General features: G+C 38.2%; 1 pseudogene; it reads left to right on the top strand.

The window, feature by feature from the left end:
* The first annotated feature begins 757 nt into the window (after window positions 1–757).
* Window positions 758–18,850, top strand: LOC117240543 (annotated as a pseudogene).
* Window positions 18,851–19,652: the final 802 nt, after the last annotated feature.

The following is a 19,652-nucleotide window of genomic DNA, read 5'->3' as shown; positions in this document are numbered from 1 at the left end:
TAATTTCTATTTTATAATCATTCTTTCCTACCTGAAAGAAATCGATCTTTCGTATATCATAAATCCCAATGTACGCAGCAAAGCAACTTAGAATTATACTTTTTTCTTTTCCTTGCTAAACAATTCATACTCAATTAATATTCCTGATCAATTAACCAGCCTAGCTGTCTGCTTATTATTGTATCTCTTCCAATCTGTACTATACTATACAAACAACACTGTAAATTACCATACGTAACATGGTGAAACACAGGAAATTCACAAATTCTCACTCCAAATACTCCGCAACTGCACCTCGTAATATCACTCAAATTTCCATGAGTCACCAACAGGCGAATTAAGTTAGTTAACCAAACACAGTTTGAGGAAACATATCAAACCATGCAACAACGTCGCAACGTTCTCGGCAGGTACACTCACCTGCGCGTCACCAGTTTATGTCTCTCGCTTTCCGGTCGCGTATACGTGTCGCGACAAAGCGACGAGGGAGAAGGAAGATTGCGATGGTAGTGAGAAGAGCGAGAAGGGAAAAAAGCGTGCAAACGAGTCACGAGAAAACCCAACGGTCGCGGTGAAGCAGGAGAAGCGGCTCTTTGGAATCGTAAAATCCCCGCAGTTCTCCAGTGACGTCTTCGACTTCGGCGTTGCTGTCGACGGGACGATCCACGGGAACCAAAGTCATCGTCCAATAGCCGCACACACGACGCTGGTGGGGCTCCGCTTTCGTTTGCACACGCTATAAAGCCCCGCTAATTGTCCACGCGGCGAACAGTCGGTGCGTGCCCCCTTTTAAACGACGATGTAGCGCGGCGTCCGAAAAATCGAGGATCCGTGCACCCAAGATCATTGTGACGATCGAGATCGAGCACGTGTCCTGGACTTGGATCACAGGATCACGAGAGTCGTTGCGATCCGCGATTTTTTTTGTTATTTTTCCAATTTCCGTTTTATCCTGTTGAAACAGTGAAAAGACATCCGGAAGAAGAAGAAGAAGAAGAAGAAAAGAGTAAAGTTTGTTCGAAATCGACTTATCGAGTCGGACAAAAGTGAAGAAGCTAGATTTCATTTTATTTCTGTGACTTCTGCAGAGAGTTTCTCGTTTTAGAAACAAAACCACGACGAGATTTGTGATACGCCGAGTGAAGTTTCGCGTTGCTCTCGGACGATCGTGGAAAAGGTAAACGTTTGTTTGCACCGATCATTCGTATCGATGTGTCGCGTGAGACTTGAATTTTGGTACAGTGGTTCGTCGTGAAAGTATTTGAACGCTGGTCGTAAAAGGCTTTGGTGCATAATGTATGTTATCTGTTACACGAAACATTATGAAGCATATCGGGAAAAACTTGTTCGATATAACCGTACCTGTGTTATCTTAGCCGTGTCTCATTACGGTGATAATTAAACTTCAAAATGTTTCGCCTAACACACATATCATAATATCTACTATATCCATAAAGGACTTCTATAAGTATTTCAGCATTTAGCATAGATAACATACGTATCTTTATTGTATGCGTTACATAAAATATTTAAAAATTTCTTTAGTATCGGAATGAGACATGACTATTGTAGGTCAGTCAAATTTTTAGTCAATCTGAAAACTCATATAGGAACTACTGTGATATTCATTGATCGCGAACATAATACACATGATATATTTACAAAATGTTTGCACAAATATTCAGATATTTTCACGTGAGCTACTGTATATTTGCTATTTCGCGAAGAAGGAAAAAGAATGAAGTCCTTTCATTGCTCCAATCGTGTTTTATCTTTCATTAACACTTGCGTCGATAACCTACTTAGATGACCAAATTTCCCTCGTTGAAGATAACAACTAAAAGTTTGGTATTTGCTTCGATCAAGTTACATACATACCATTTCTTCGTGATTACTCGGTCTCTTTACTTCTTCTCACTTTCACGACCAATTTAATTAAAATCCGAGCCAATGACTGCTATAACACTGCTATAATATAATAATATATGCCTCTTAAGATTGGAAGTTTCGTTAAATATCACGATATAATGGTGGTCCGTTAATTGATCGAGATTTTGATTTGTTAAATAAACAATTTTGTCCTTATTAGTTCTTTAAAATGTCTTCGTGATGTGACAGTCAGTGTATTTGTGTTGACCCTTAATATACTGATGTGCAGTGACTTTCACGTCTACATTTATTTAGTTCAGATATTTTACTAATTATTAGAAACATACTGCAGACAATGTAGTAGAGCCTCTCTTTTCTGAAATAATAGGAAGACGAAATTTCATTTATCCAAATACAGTTTAAGAGTAATCGACAGATTCTTTAAATATTTATGAATCCATAATCAGATAATTTTTTCAACGTAAATAACTACACAGAGTTACGTTCTTTATCGTACTTTGAATCATCGGAGTTCTTCTACGAGTGCCACGAGTGCTTCGGCATGAGAAGATATCTTTTCATTAGCTTTTTCGTCTGCTGTTTTCATTTATATAAAATCGCCATTATTATCGTCTACGTGAAACATTTCATTACATCAGAATACTTACGGCTTTTCTACCGTTGCCAACATCCGAGGAATCTACGTGCTTTGAAGAATTTTCAATTATGTTTTTCTTCCTTTAATGTCTGTGATTCTGGCTTCTCCAATATCGCGTATTTTTGCTAATTTTGTTGCGCTTACATCACTTTCCAGTTTTCTCGTTTACATCGTATTTTCCTGCGATAGTTAGAACGCTTCCTAGTTTCATACCAAATTCGTATAATCACAATTCAATGAATCAAATCAAGGAAAGAGTACATTGTGTATGAACACTGACGACATACGTATGTACATATTTGAAACGGAAAAGGGCATTCGTTACGAAGAAATATTGTGTTTGGATAATAGAACGTTCGGATATTAGGCTATTTGGATAATACCGTGATATACATTTGCTACATCCATTTCGGTGTACCAATTAGGAATAAAAACATTAAAAAAACAAGTTGAAATGATTTACACAAGAAATAGAAAAATTACCACGGTATCTTAGAATGTTTTAGTATATTACGTACATCATTTTGCTTCTTTTGTTTATTTTTTCAGTAAGTGAAACACAGCGTCTGTGCCAGGATAACTAAGAGTAAGTTAGACGTTTCTGAGAAACTGTGACTAACTCCGAGTACAACATACGATAGAATGGTAATAATAGTGAAACTTATATACTAGGTAAACATTTCTAGTAGGCACTATTATGACAAAAATATAACAGTACAAAGTAACTTAGGAGTAACAGAATCATAAATTTCTTTAAGGACCCTTTGTGAAGAAACGTCGATGATGGCATAAATATTGGTATGCTGAGAGTTGAAGGATAGACGTCTATAGAATTTTGATAGTATCTGTCAGATATCTGTATCTCGTTGAAGATCAACAGCATCGGAGATTTCCTAGAACTCTGGCTCATTTAACAGCTAATTATTTTAAAGAAGGTTAGACAGAAGAAATATGATAAATCCATTTATGTTGATTTTCTAATTATAGCGTTACTTGATGATTAAGTATAAGGTTGAAGAGGAATAAACTTACTAGATCAAAGTCCTTTAAAGCTTGCTTATTCTTTCGAAGATAACTAACAAATCCGCAAAACTTTGTAGAAAGCTGTTTAATCACAAAGTTAAATAGATCTTTGAAATAGAAAATTTGCCAGCTGTGTATTCAATCTTAACGCTAGAAACTAGCAAATCAGACAAAATCACTGACATCGGATTTGTTGTTTTTGGAATTTCTAAAAATATACAAGTATTTTCGATAGCATCACTTAGTGTTCATCGATAGTGTTCACTTTTATTGGAACAGAAACGCGACTATATATACTTATCCATTATCGTGATATTTATCGAGACTATGTATAACATATTTAGATGGGTATCAAAAGGTCGGACGTTTTAATGATAAAATTATGTTTTTCTAAAGAACGTAAACTTAGAAAACTGCCTTCTTCTCTATGAACTTGGTATGTTTAAATGCCACGATCGACTAACAAAGCACTGTACTACAAAATACCAATCGGTGCCGATCAGTGAGAGGTAAACTCACTATTCTAGAACAGGTGGTCAAACACTGCAATTAAGCAACAAGAATAGGACAACCGTGACTCATATAGTCTTTCAGAAGCCAAAATGATTAACTCTTTGTACATTAGTTCTTGCACATTATCCTGGCACACGGCGTTAGCGTTCAATTTTTCTAGAAGAGAAATTACTTCCATAAGCTCAATTTGTCGCAAAAAAGAACGCCGTAAACAATCATAAATTCCAAGATGAATAAGAAAAAGATAATTCCAATGTTGTCGCTGGACCATGGACTTTTATCATATAAAGCGATAATTAATCTAACTTACTCATTGTGTATTACAACAAATTTTTATTTCATTCGTTGCTTATTATGCAAAAGCTTATTCGCGTTAAATATGGTAGAACTCGATTAATTAATCGAACTTTTACCGATTTGAAGCACTCACTTGAACGTGAGCTCGTATCACGCGAACGAAAAATGATGAGTAGCGAAGAAAATTGGTGAACTCTTGTTATATGAATTCCAATCGATCCATATAAATTGTCCGTCAGGAAAATCAGATAATTGGGATTGCAATCTTAAATAAAATTTCTGTTTCTATCGACTACAATAAGTGTTTTAATGTATCATATTAAGAAACAATTAATTCGATAACGCCATTATAAATAAATAAATAGAACGATAATTCCTCGAACACGATGGTATTCCAATATTAATAACAGATTTCTTTCCTTTCTTTTCTTCGTTTTCCCTTACGACCAAGAAGAACACCAATCAATAGGAAGACTTACGGTTGGAAGTGAAACCAAACGATCGTTCCACTTTGTATTGTTACGAGTCTGTAAGTTTGACTTTGTAGTTTGTGCGAGTTCCGCGAGATCAAAACGCTATGCTGTATCTCGTGTGCATCGAATGAATTTCAATGGCTCGATCGCGATCACGATCGCTTTCCCTGATCGATTCGAAGGCGAGAAAACTGGCCCCGCAGGGAAAAATCACGTATGCAAACTATATGTATCCATGCTAGCCATGATCGCTCTTATTAATTAGTTCTGGGATGTAATAGTTGTTCAAGGTGCGCACTTTTGTGTAACCGGTTACCGAGAACGTTTGACACTCGAGTTATGACGATCGTTACGAGCCTCCATTTTCATTGGTGCGTCGGTGGACGAGTTATTGCCATTCTGCTATGCGTTTTCAATCGGGAAAGGTCGGTTTTGAAGCTGTGTTCAATATTCACGCGTAGCTTTTGCTGGAGCATACGTTTCTCATTAATTTCACGGATCGATTACTTTGGGGAGGTTTCTTACATTTTTTAATCGTAAAATTATTGGTTGTAAGATTTTTTTGATATACCATATTCTAAGGGATCTCGCTTTTTTAATGTTGTAACAATTTTCTAGAAATTGCAATGTAATTCTTAATCGAATTTTTGAGCCAGAATTATTTAAAATCATTATATCTAGCAATGTACGAGAAATATCGCAATACTGTTTCATATAAGTTATTATATATACACACAGGCAAATTATTTACATGCACAAATATCGCTTGCATTTTTTTGTCAGAATAAGGACGGTACCTGATGGGAAAATTCGTATTAATTTAGGTGGTCCTGGCTTAACGTTAGGGATAAACACGTGTTCGTTTTATTGCACGCTTTACGCACAATCCGGAAATCAATGCTAACTTAGTCGATCGTTGTTCAAAGCGAACAATTTATCACAGCTGACTAGTTGCTACGTAGGAATGTGTTTATTCAGTATTTTTGTTAAGGAAAATGTATTTTTAGTGTTGTATACTTCATGTATATACAGATGCAGCTACGACTCGGATAATTACTGATTAATGATAGCAATCTGCTATAATTGACTAATACTTACTATAATACGTTTACCTATTTTGCATACAATTTCTTGTATCTTTTTTTTTTTTTTTACTATGAGCAAATGGTGTTGGATCTAACGCATTATGTATCTTTTTCAAATTTTCTTATTTTATATTTTATATTTTTATTTTATAGCTTCCTTGAAAATTCTATGAAAATTAGGATTTTTAATGATTCGAAGATTAGAAAATTCGAAGATCGTGAGATTAGAAGATTCGAAAATTCAGACTGAACAATTTGGAGATTTGCAACCTTGTGAATTAAAAGATCCAGAATTTGTTAGACTTATTAAAAAATGGTGTATTCAAAAATAGCATATTCTCTTTCGAAGACATTTTTCTCAATTTATCCTATTGGAAAGTACAAACTTCATATATCACTTGAATCTCGATTAGAATCTCAATTAAAGTAGTCATCATTCCACACAATCATTATCGCCAAAAATGCCATTCAATTTGTGGTAGAAAAATTCTTTTCTCGTGTCCATCGACATACCGTTGTAACGTAAAGTGCGTTACAGTATACGCGAAATAATTTATGCAAATGTTACCAAGCCCCTAGAAAATAACAGTTATGTCACGGACTGGTCACTTCCGGTTCTCTCGTCATTAATACTCTTTTTTTTATCTAAGTTCGTGGTAATCGCAACGAACATTAATTACACAGAACCGTAATAAATAACCATCTACACTTATGAAACATCTATGTATGGACTGTTTTAAATGTTTTACATATGCGCTACATCGGTGATTAATCGAACGCGATCATCTCGTAGATTTCGTGAAAGATCAAATCTAACCGCAATTATCTTACAAAAAATGTCATTAAATTAATAATATTTTAAACGAACTTAATTCTACGAGAAATTTCATTGAACGCTAGTAAATTAACGATATTTAAATAATAAATAATATTTCATCAAATAAAGAAATAATTAATCAATTAAAACTTGCAGGAACGATTTTATAATCGATTTAATCATCGATCTATTTTCGAAATGATTTGCAAGATTGAGATCTGAATCGTGTAAATTGCACGGTGTAAATATCATATCGTGTTGTACGATGGTTGAAAAAAAGCGAGTTTGTGCAAAAGGGGATTTCTCTTTGGGGTATGAAAGGTTTCTTAGAAGACGAAGGTGGTTGGGAAAGAGTTTAATTGGCGGCAAATTAAGGATTCAATTATCAAAGGGAGCAAAAGCTTTCGCGCGTATATTTTATATTGAAAATGATTGCTCTTGATTCAACGTTTATAACGTTAGCCTTCGTGAAGTAAAAGTAAAATGGCGTTCGCTAACGGTGTCGAATTTTTTCTTAACGATTCTAGTTGAATAATATCACGAATTTGTCGGGATTATTGTAACAATAATTTTACTTACTTGTTTTAATTATCCAGTAATTAACTGTAGTAATCGTTCACTGATAGAATCAAATTTTTATCGAAAATTTTATTTAAACAAGATTCAAAGATTCATACAAATTACTATGGCGCTACAATAATTTCGTTTACTTCTTTCATAAGCACACAATCTTTACGATAAATATCTTCCTTGATAATTTTATTTATGTAATACCTACTTGGATTTTTTAATAATTAACTATAATTGCTCTTTTATTGGTGCTTGTTTCTTAACTGAATAATCTTTAAAAAAAAAAAAGGCAACAATCGTGTGACATTCTGCACAGTGTCAAAATAAGCAGGAACCGGAGGTATGGTGCTCTGTTATTTAAAATTTTCATTAATTGTCTTTGGAATTAATTATTATTTACACATTACGCATGATACATTTTGTGTATTTCATGATCATTTCTTCTAAACAAACTCTTCTATTCCAATGACAATTTACATCTGATTACATTACATTTTTATTTAACAATTCTCACGTCCCAAAAATATTATCTTCCTATTTGCAAAAAGGATCTAATAAGAAGCAAATTATTTAAAGGACACTCCAGTTAGAACGTACAAGTGACAGCAATAAGCCTTCGATAGTATCCTCCATTTTGCAATAACCTTGCAAAAATGTTCAAGGATCTTTCCTTTTCTCTTCCTCTCTAGCAAATTCAAATCATTTTTTCCAGTACACTCTGTATCACCTTGAATTAGCCTTTACCTAAGATTATATCGTGTCAAAAAGTAGCATGGCAATATATCTAGACAATACAAACATCTACTTCCTTTCATCTCGACTTTAGATTTCATCTTCTTCATCTTGATTTCAACAATGTGGTTCACCTCACCTTGAACCCGTTTAAGAAAATTTAGCGAAGAAGAGATTTCTCCGCTTAATAAGAGAAACATCATAACACGTTGATAAACATGAGAAATTATCCGGCTAAATGTAACGAAGAAATAGACATAAGAGAACTTGCTACTAAAACAACAGTCGCTCACGTGAAAGTACTCGGGCACTTAAACAAACCTTTGGTGATTTTTATACGAGACACTTTGAGATTTCATTGACACTGAAGTGAGACACGATCGTCGTAATTACATTGAGAAAATTTGAAACAGATCTAAACGTGTATATAGAAATTTCATATATTTATTGGAAACATATATTATTGTTATTTTATATATAAAAATTACCAGAGTATTTGAGCAGTCGATTATTCGCTAAATTAATAAGAATAATAAGCCACGATGTACGTAGTAAAATCATCATCATGTGTTATATACATATTAATTTTTCATTTAACATATATATTTGCGAAATATATATACATTGTCTCATGTATATATATCTTCAATATTGTTTCGATCATTCGCGGAGAGACGCGATCGCGAGATATCACGTCAACGAGATTTGTAAGTTCTCGTTACGATTATCGACGCCACGAACTGATCGATTCCCTTATTTCGATTATGATAATAAGGGTAGTTCAATGAAATTTCACAGAATTAACACAACTAAATTAATGTTTATTGCAACAACTTATTAACTAGAAAGATATAAATGGAACAACAAAAAGAAATGTGACTACGTAATGCGCGATATAAGATATGTGTGGACTGTTTGGCTTCTCGAAACGTTCTGATTCTTTCTGGAAGGCGACATACCTTCGGATCACGCCACATTCTTTTACGCCAGATAAAATAACGGCCACGAATCGACGTTTCTGGAGGTCGCCCTGCTTAATATGCGCTTGCCACTACAATGTTTGTTTTGCCGGGCAGCCGCGACGATCCGTCTGCGACATTATAGTGCCGCGACCGACAGTTAAGAATATGATCTATGGCAAGCCGCATGGCGTAACAAATATACAATCTCAGATTGATTCCAAATTTTACTATTATAATCTCGATAATCGTATCTCGTTAGAGTGCTAACGAAATTATAGAACGTTTCGTGATATGAAAGTGTTCGAGTACTTCCGTGAGCCACTGTATATCATAAGATCGATCACCTTGATCGTTTATCGATCTGTATTCCTAAAACACATAAAAAGGTATGAACGCATTGCAACACGAATTTATTCGACGACCTAATAAGACCCCATTCACCTTGAACTTAGTTTCCTCGTAACGTGTAATTCGAGTTAAGTAGGTGATCGAGGATCGTTGATTCGCAGATATCGAGATAATGACAGTCATGGTGGAGTCCGTAAAAGCCGAGGAGGGCGAACGTCCGAAGATCAAAACCTTCGACGACATACTACCGTACGTTGGCGAGGCCAGCCGCTACCAATGGTTCCTTTTCATCATTCTCCTTCACCTTCGTCTACGCGTTCCTCTACTTCACGCAGTTCTTCATCACGCTATTGCCAGCTGAACACTGGTGTACCGTTCCGGAACTCGAACGATGGAACCTCACAGACAAACAAAAGTAAGTGACACTTTATGTGCAATTTGTCTTATTTGAATTATTGAGTTATACGTAACGAACGATCCTACATAGTTTCTTTATGTTCGAATTTACCCTGTTACGCGATAGACATTTTCAGCTCGGGCAGATCGAAATGGTCAATAATCATGTTGATCGTATAACAAATCAATACATGTTTTCATTAAAGACGTTCCTTTCGATGTCTAGAATTAACCACCTTCTATAGGAGACAATTTATATGCATATGTACATATCTGTTCAAGTCACGTGCACGTAGTTTAAACCAGGCTTCTCGAAAGCCTGTTTGTTTTCCATGCAGGTCGCAATAAATATTCTCGACGACAGAATCTTCCACTTGCACGGAGATTTCCATTTTCTCAGCTGTGATAACGTATCGCATCGCGACAATTTGTTTCTTTAAAACCACAATATAATATCTGATAACTTGCACGAAACAACTGTGTTTATTGAATCAGGAAAACCCAGGTATCGCGTTGTATATGTAAATGCATATGTAAATATCGTGTCGTACGGGAGTGGGGGAGATACCTGTAACCAGTTTGCGACGAGATAAAAATAGTTGGAAATCGCGATTACATAGTTATACTATTATCAACGTCTTTGTCACGTGTTCTATTTCAAGAACGTAAGGAATTACCGGTGAAAGGATAGGAAGTCTGGATGGCACGATTCCAACGAATCGTGTTACCATTCTTGACGACGCATGCGAGATCTGGTTTTCTACGATGCGTCAACGAGGAAAATCGTTCGTTACGCTTGTTTTCCATTGAATCACCCTGGCCAAGGCGAAACTATCGCTTTGTAGATCGACGATTTCTTAGCGTTCCGGGGGCCCGCCGGAAACCAGTTTGGTCGACGACCTCCGGCAGATTCTAGACGTTCACGTGTTCCGCGAACTGATCGGCTAGGAAATTCTTTTTCGTTTCGCATAATTTCTCGAATCTCCCCGCGTACCGTTTATTTGTCTGGAAATAGACTCACCGATACGTGCAGCGATCGGTAATTAAATCCCAACACAATTCGAATGCCTCGGAGTGCAACAGATACGGGACGATCGTCCTTCCAGCTCTTGCCTTTGTTCCTATTTTTACGGTCATTGTCTCTTTTCCTCTTTTATATTTTGTGCTTTTGTTTTCCTGTTGTTTTATTTTTTCACCTTTCCCATTTTAGATTTTTTTTTTTTGAAAAAGCAGATTTATAAATAATAAATAGGCCGCGGATTTTTATGCGAATTTTATTTTTACAGAAAATTTAAAAATGCGAAAATGTAAACACTATTAAAGATAATGTGTTATTACTGTTACTGATATCGTCGTTATTCTTTATTAGAGAAATTATTATAGATTTTTATATTGTTATGTATATTACTTTTGTCACATTTTTTATTTAAACAGGATTCGAATTAAGTTTCAAGGAATTGGACTAATTTAAGATTAGGATTAAAAACTATGCACTTTTGAGTAGAATTTTCATCTTAGTTTTCCAATTTCTCTCCCTCTCTCTACCATTTGCTGTCATTGTTCCTTGGTTATTTAAAAAAAGATAAGAAAATCAAAGGAAAATTAGTATTCTTAAAAATACTTCTTGCAAATTTCATCATCGTTAATGTAACGTATTCTTGTTTTATGTAGGATTGCACTATCGATCCCTCCAGCGTCGAGTGAGGAATTGCTGGCGGAAGGTGCGACTTCGTTTTCGCGATGTAACATGTACAATGTGAACTATACCGACATATTGGAGAGTGGTATCAGAGAGGCAGACCCATCCTGGCCAATAACCATGCCAATATGGATGGACCTTTGATCACACGATGATACCATACAAATCCATAGCTGTCGAGGTAAAATCACAAGAGAAAACTATATTCTTTATATAAAGTAACTTCAAACTTTCGACACCGATTAACAAATTTTTATTTAAATTAAAACTGTTGGAACCGTCGTTCTATGCTGACGATAGCATATAATGCAGTCATTATAAAAGAAGTCCTTGTTGGTTGCACGAACTTAGACGTAGGTGTAATTACTTGTTATGCTGTTTGCATCTTAACAGAGCTCGTTTATAACGGAACATAAAATTAACCTTGTCATCCTTAATTATTTGTACGTCTCGGCGTTTTAAATCACGAACATGAATCCGTTTATATAATATCGCATAAATCGAAAAGTGAAAGTTACAACTGTACAATAGACATATTTCGAATTGAACGTATAAATACGCGCTTGGTAACTTCTTACGACTCAAGACATTTTTATCGAATATTTATTGTTATTATTATTATTTCTGTAGTAACTTGTGGATTCTTAGAGTAAGTGATAAGTGATGATGGTAGAGTTTAAAGTTTGATGTATTTTAATGAGTGATATTCGATAACAAAAGGACAGACTACGATATCGTCGCACGCCGACTCACACTCCGTGTCCGCTCAACTCGCATTCTGCTTCTCGACTGCCTCTCTGGCCGTTGTAGCACTCTATTGTCTATTGCTGGGCCCACCGCACACGTGTTCTACAGACGCTCGTAGCCAGGGTCACGTAGGTCTTTTCGGCAAAGCTATTTACCTGAAGGACCCGGTAATGCATTGATGGAACCGACAGCGCCTCGGCTCTCGCGACATTGTCTGTAGTTAGCTCGACGTTTCCTAGGCCCTTCTTCCCGATACTACACTCGGCCATCCTGCAGTAACATCTGCCCTCAGATGTTATGTCCATTCTCGCTATCGTCGGATGCGTCATCTTCGGCGTTCAGGACCCAAGGCTTCATGAAATCTGCAGTCGTCGAGGTGCGCGCGGGCCCCTCATGCTCCCCTACTTTCTCCACAGTGTAGCGGTCATTCCGCATGGCTCGCGCGACCCGGTACGGACCTAAAAATCTGCCCCCGAGTTTTAACCCTGCGCCGAACTGTGTTCTCTTTATGGCGACAAGGTCTCCCCTTTGATACTGCTTCGCGCTCTTTCTTCTTTTATTGTAACTTCGACGATTCTCCTCTTGAGTTGCGGCGATCTTCCTCTTCGCGTCCTCACGTAGCTCGCGACGTTGTTCTTCGAACCTCGCGGCCCACTCTTCGTCAATCAGCTTTCTAATCTTCGCCTCTTCCCTGACTTGCATTTCGACCCCGACCAGTAGCTGGAAAGGAGTCTTCCCTGTGCTTCTGTTTACGGTGGAATTCAAGTATTTCTGAACCTGGTCGACATGTTTATACCAGTCATCGAGTTTAGGGGCAGTCAGTTTAGTTAGTAATGGTATGAGAGTCCTGTTTACCCTCTCTACCTGCCCGTTCCCCCTCGGCGCCCCCGTCGTGATTAATGAATGCTTTATGTTTTCTCCTTCGCAATACTCTCGGAAAGCGTTGGACGTGAACGCTGCTCCCCGATCGGAGATGATTCGCCGTGGATTCCCCAAAATAGCCGCTTGCTTGACTACATGAGTCCGCATCGCCTTCGGTACTACTAGCACATCGTCCTTACACTCCTTATACAAAATATTGTTTCTTATTCCATACCCATCGGCCTGACTGCACGTTGCGGCGTCCAAAATCCTGCGGACTTCAATGTCCTTGTTCTGTGCCCTTCTCAACCGTGCAATCAGCCCGTCTTCACTCTCCGTCACATACATAGTGCTCGGCAGGAGGTTTCTACTCAGAGCATCTACATGCTGCATACTTTTCCCCGGCCGATGACACACCTGATACTCGCCTAGTAACAAGGCCCATCTAGCCACACGCACGCACAAGTCTTTCTTTCTCATCGTCATGGCGAATGCTTGACAATCCGTAACAATAGTGAACGGCACACCTAACAGATATACCCTGAACCTGAAGTCTATCTCCTTTTTCAACAGATCGGTTAAGGGTTTGGCAATCTTCGCGTAACCTCTAATGAATTTTCGGAAATATCCTGTAAGTCCCAAGAAACTCTGGACTTTTCTAACCGACGTTGGCTTGGGAAAGTTTGCAACGGCCTTGGTTTTATGAGCGGACGGCTTTATGGTGTTTCCCGAGACTATGTGTCCCAAATACTCGATTTCCCTCTGCATAAAACGACATTTTTTCCAATTTATGACCAGCCCATACTGCCCAGTTAATTCTACGACCATTTGCAAGCGTTCCCATGCCTCCTCTAAATTCTTTGCAAGGACAATGATATCGTCCATGTATACGATGACAATACCCTTATCCATCAGTTCTTCGTAAATCATCGATATGTACTTTTGGAAGACAATAGGGGAATTTTTCAGACCAAACGGCAACTTCAGAAATTCGTATTGCCCTGTGGGCGTAACAAAAGAGGTATAATTCTGGCTATCCTTGTCTAGACTTACGTGGAAAAACCCATTTTTTAGATCTATCGTCGTAAAAAGCTGGACGCCTTGCAACGCATCTAAAACGTCTTCAATTAACGGCAACGGAAAATGTGAACACTCAATGAGTTCGTTAAGCTCACGAAAATCGACGCAAACCCTGATAGAGCCATCTTTCTTTCGGACTACCACTATGGACTCGCATACTCCGAGTCTGACGGTTTGATGACACCCTCGTTTGTCCACGCTTCCATCAGATCATCTACTTCCTTTCTTTCCGACGGCGCCAGTCTTCGCGGTCTTCGCGCTACCGGTTTGTCGCTTTTCAGAACTATCTTTGCGGTTATTCCGACGTCTCTCTTCTTCTCCGGCCTATACCCTTTAATAATATCCCGAATGGCTTCACGGTAATGAGGTTCTCGTACATGCGACAAGTCGATCTCGTCGAATTGTTCTATCGCGTTTACCCTCAGTACATCCGGCGCGTCCTCGTGACCGTCGGTCTGATCGTCGAGTCGTAAAAATGTCACCTCGCCCCGTTTGACTCGCAACTCTACCTGGTCTAAAAAATCGGTACCTAAGAGTAGACTGTATCTTGTCATTACCTTATTCGAGACAACATGCAGGGTGACAGTAAAGTCGTACCCGTCGACCGTCATTACCCTTGTAAACTCGCCCCAGGTACTATTGCCAGCGGAACCAAAACCATCAAACCTAAGTTTGCAGTTTCCCAGAGGTGGTGATCCTAACCTCGCATACTCATCCGATCGTATGAACGTAAGGTCACTACCTGTATCCACTAACGAGACAAACCTGCAGCCATCTATCGACACGTCCTTCAAGTACTTTTTCCTCTCCGGTCTTGAGATTACGTAAGTCTTCACTTGTCGCGCTGTACAATTCGCCGCCGCATGTCCAAACTCGTTGCATTTGAAACACTTCATACCTTTTCCTTTCTCCGGACACTTAGCACTTAAGTGATCCGCTCTGCCACAATTGAAACATCTTCTATTATCACTCGCTGTTGACCTCGGCCGGCTTCGCACTTCCGATCGTTTTCCTTTATCCTCCTTGTGTCCCCCAAACTTTGTCTTCGCCTTCATGTCCTCCCTCATCTCTTCATACTGCTTCAACCGTTCTTTTAGTTGTTGCATAGTCTTGGCTCCATACAACATAGCCTTGTTCGCAGGCTCGTCGGGAATGCCTTGAACGATATACCTGACTTGCGACGGTATATCGACTGTTCTCTGTCCCGCAATCTCACGCATACAGTTCATATACTGTCGCAGACTCTCGTCTGGTCTCTTCATTCTATTTGCCAACTCCTGGTGTATCTGTTGGTCAGTCACGGCGTCTTCGAACTCATCTTTTAACGCCTCCTTCAGCTTTGTCCAGGACTTCGTGCATCGTTCTCGCTTTACGACGGATTGAGCAGAGCCCGTGAGCAGTTTCTTAGCGAAAGCTACCATGTGGATGTCTGACCACCCACACAATTTCGCCATTTCCTCGAAGTCCTCGATCCATCGACTTACACTCGGCAGACCGTCCCCGCTGAATTTCTCTAGCGAGTCCTCTACGTCTCTGAACGTTAGCAGCATGCACCTAGGCTCGTCTTGCCTCGGTCGTCTTAACACTGGAGTTACCCGAACTCTGTCGTCTTGCCTATTGAGATTGCGATTTCCTGGGCCGTTAACGTCCAAACGGTCCCCAACCACGCTAATCTCATCGTCGTCGTCGTCTTCTTCTGAATCAACGTCGTCATCCTCCGGGTAGTCTCCTCGTGCACCATGCTCCCGTTCTACGCGTAACGCAGCAAGCAATCGCTCTACCAGCTCGCGTTTTCTGCCCGCTAGTCTCAGCCGTCGTCTTCTCAGTTCGTCTATTAACTCAGATGTTCGCATCTGAGCCACCTGCTCGTCGGTCAATACTGCTTCTCCTGTATCGTAGTCAGCCATTGTTTCAAATATCACCTTCACGAATAAACCGTCACTTAAATTCTTCACTTGTCACTTGGCACTCTAAATCCCGGCTGGAGCCCCCCAAAATATGTAGTAACTTGTGGATTCTTAGAGTAAGTGATAAGTGATGATGGTAGAGTTTAAAGTTTGATGTATTTTAATGAGTGATATTCGATAACAAAAGGACAGACTACGATATCGTCGCACGCCGACTCACACTCCGTGTCCGCTCAACTCGCACTCTGCTTCTCGACTGCCTCTCTGGCCGTTGTAGCACTCTATTGTCTATTGCTGGGCCCACCGCACACGTGTTCTACAGACGCTCCTAGCCAGGGTCACGTAGGTCTTTTCGGCAAAGCTATTTACCTGAAGGACCCGGTAATGCATTGATGGAACCGACAGCGTCTCGGCTCTCGCGACATTGTCTGTAGTTAGCTCGACGTTTCCTAGGCCCTTCTTCCCGATACTACATTTCTAATTTCTATTTCTGCTATTTTATTACTAAAAAAGTCCTACTTAAATCGGGAGATACTATCTTCTACTTAACAAATTTATATTCCTTCCACTATGACAAATTCTCTAATCATATCCAAGAATTATGCAAACTACCTCTACTATTTTATTACTAAAAATATTACCAAAAGACTACAATTAACTAACCTACGACTCGGGTTTTCAATTCTGATGATATTAGAAAACTACGGAATTTATTACTCGTCCTTTCGTCGTCTTCCTTATTCTCTTCACCTTCTATCGATTTTCTAACCACGCGGTGTTTTTTCATAACTAGCCGCAATCATAAAGCATCCCCCTTTTCTGTTTCAGCTGGAATGAGTATGCGACCACGTTATTCCTCGGCTCAGCAGCACAATCGGCCTTCTTCGTCGGCAGCATTCTTGGAGGCTTAATATTCGGTTACATAGCCGACCATTGTGACAGAATTCCAGCGTTGGTTGCGTGTAACGCGGTTGGTTTCATCGCGTCTGTCGGCACTGCGTTTTGCAACAGCTTCTGGAGCTTCTGTCTGGCGAGATTAGTCGTCGGTACCTCGTTCGATAACTGCTTCAACGTGCTTTTCATTATCGGTGAGTCATCGAGAAAATTATAAGAGAGAAAAAGCTGTTGAGAATAGGAAAACTATAATTTATGACCTAATAATGAGGCACCGGTATCGGTCCCGTTTTACGTAACGATTAACTATTTATGACGTGTTTGAATAAATGTTTATTGCCCTATTTCGGTTTGTTTTTTCTTAAGTCAAATTTTTATTCGAATTTTACGATATCAATTTTAAGATATTTAATGGTAAATGATTTTACTGAAACTTTATATTTTGGAATTATATCTCGTAATTTGAAATTTGTTGTGTAATTGTATATCTAGTTTGGTATTAAAATTACATGTGTCTAGGGATACTTTAAGATATTTTATTTTAAACGACAGGATACTTAATTCTGTATACTTTTCTGGTATGAAATTGTATCTTTCGAGTGACCTATTTCCCTATGGAGAATAATCTTCGGTTATACCACGATTACTGAGGCACTCTCCGTTCGATATTGAGATGAAAGCAGTGTTCCTTTTAAAATTCTTTTTAATTCAAAACGATCTTACATTGTCGATGTTAATGATTTATAAAATCTACAAATAAGTCTGAATATTTGAAATTAGATTGGTAAAAAACGAAGAAAGGACAAACCTAAAGGAAACAAGGAAACAATATTATTATATCAAATGAAGAAACGAAATTGACGAAACATTTGGGAAGATTTCTATAACGATGTAATACAATAACGATATCACGAATTATTCTTTCAGTGATCGAATATGTCGGTCCGAAATATCGAACTCTGGTAGCGAACATGTCGTTTGGACTTTATTTCGCGGCAGCCTCGAGTCTTTTGCCTTGGATCGCATATTGGATCTCAAATTGGAGGATCCTCAGCATGGTCACCGCGTGTCCTATGGTGGTTGCGTTTGTAGGACCATGGATTGTTCCTGAAAGTGCACGGTAGTTTAATTCCAATTTCTTTTTCATTATAAAAATATAATACAAAGAAATTTCGTAAGTAAATTAGTATACGATAGTATAGTAGACATTTAATCTTACCTCGTCCTTTGGATTATTTTTGTATCTTCGTATCATCGGAAAATTCTTTAAAAATAATCCTCAAAGAAATATAAGAAATTTCTTTTACGTTAAAGTTTCTCTTAAAACATCAAAAGTCCTTTGAGACCGGACCATAAAAATTCCAAAATTATAGCTGAATTAAATTGGGTAATATTTTATCCAGCAATACATACTATCTTGGGATCGGTTATTACATCGATTCCTCTGTCTCGTAAATAAAACATAATAAAACATCTCAAGGTCAACATCTTTCTCTCGATAAGCCATCACATTTTTAGCTGTGCAAAATAAATGATGGATGCGTAACTAGACAGCTCTATTCAAATTTGCACAAAAAGTTTGTCGATACAAAAGGTTGGTGAAAGTGATGATTTTGAAAATTTCTTACAGGCTTTTATAACGTTTGCGTATTTCATATACTTCCGTAGTTGGTACATAACCAGTGGCAGGGTGGACAAAGCGATCGAGATGCTGAAAAACTTCGCTAAAGTGAACGGTAAAGAGGTGAAGCAAGAAATATTCGACGAATTTGAGAAAAGTTGCAAGGCGATGAATGAGAAGGATCAATCGCATAATCAATACACTGTCCTACATCTCTTCAAGCTGCCACGACTTGGTCGTATCACTATCATGCTCATCATTTATTGGTAAGTTAACCTTTCCAACATCAATCGAACAAACTACACAGCTAGAACTTTTTACTTGTAAATTCTCAGCAATGATTACAATATTATTTTAGAAAAAACTAAGACACCAGAGAAATTTATAATCATATACGAAAAGATATACAGGGTGGTTGGTAACTGATGGTACAAGCGGAAAGGGGGTGATTCTACGCGAAAAAAGAAGTCGAAGATATAGAATAAAAATTTTTCGTTTGAGGTTTTGTTTTCGAGAAAATCGACTTTGAATTTTCGCTCGGAAAAATTAAAAAAAAATTCTATTCTATATGTCGGGCCTAGCCACGTGTGATGTTGCCTCGGAGGTGTCGATACAATAGGACATACGTTGTATTAATAATCAAACTTCAGGCAGAAACTGCCTAGCAACGGCGTTTGGAACCTTCTCGATGCTTCCAAACGGGTATAGAAAACAAATGCAATCGTACAGCGAGAAAAATTCCACGAGGCTGGCATTCGTGTGATTGCTTTGGAGAGTGATACATCGAGCATTTTCAACAATCGTATTTTGCGCCTAAGATTAGTTTACGTTTAGTGAAGAGTTATCCCGTTGACTGTGGATTCGTTTGAACCCAAAGACATTGTTAATAGTGTTCATTAAACTTATTATTCATACAATTTATTATTCACTAATTTTATCATTCGTTAAACTTATTATTCATTAGACTTATTATTTGTTAAGCTTTGTGATAGTCCTGTATATACGTGTAAATATAATCTCGGCTTTGTGAAACAATGGCTAATTCACGTGAAGAGTTGTTACAAAATTCTAACCATAACCCGACATATATTTTCGACTTC

This window comes from Bombus vosnesenskii, unplaced genomic scaffold (genome assembly GCF_011952255.1).
Source record: "Bombus vosnesenskii isolate JDL3184/JDL3185 unplaced genomic scaffold, Bvos_JDL3184-5_v1.1 scf7180000014769, whole genome shotgun sequence".
NCBI classification, from domain to species: domain Eukaryota; kingdom Metazoa; phylum Arthropoda; class Insecta; order Hymenoptera; family Apidae; genus Bombus; species Bombus vosnesenskii.
The sequence above is the reverse complement of the archived record's forward strand: the minus strand, read 5'-3'. Positions and strand labels throughout refer to the sequence as shown.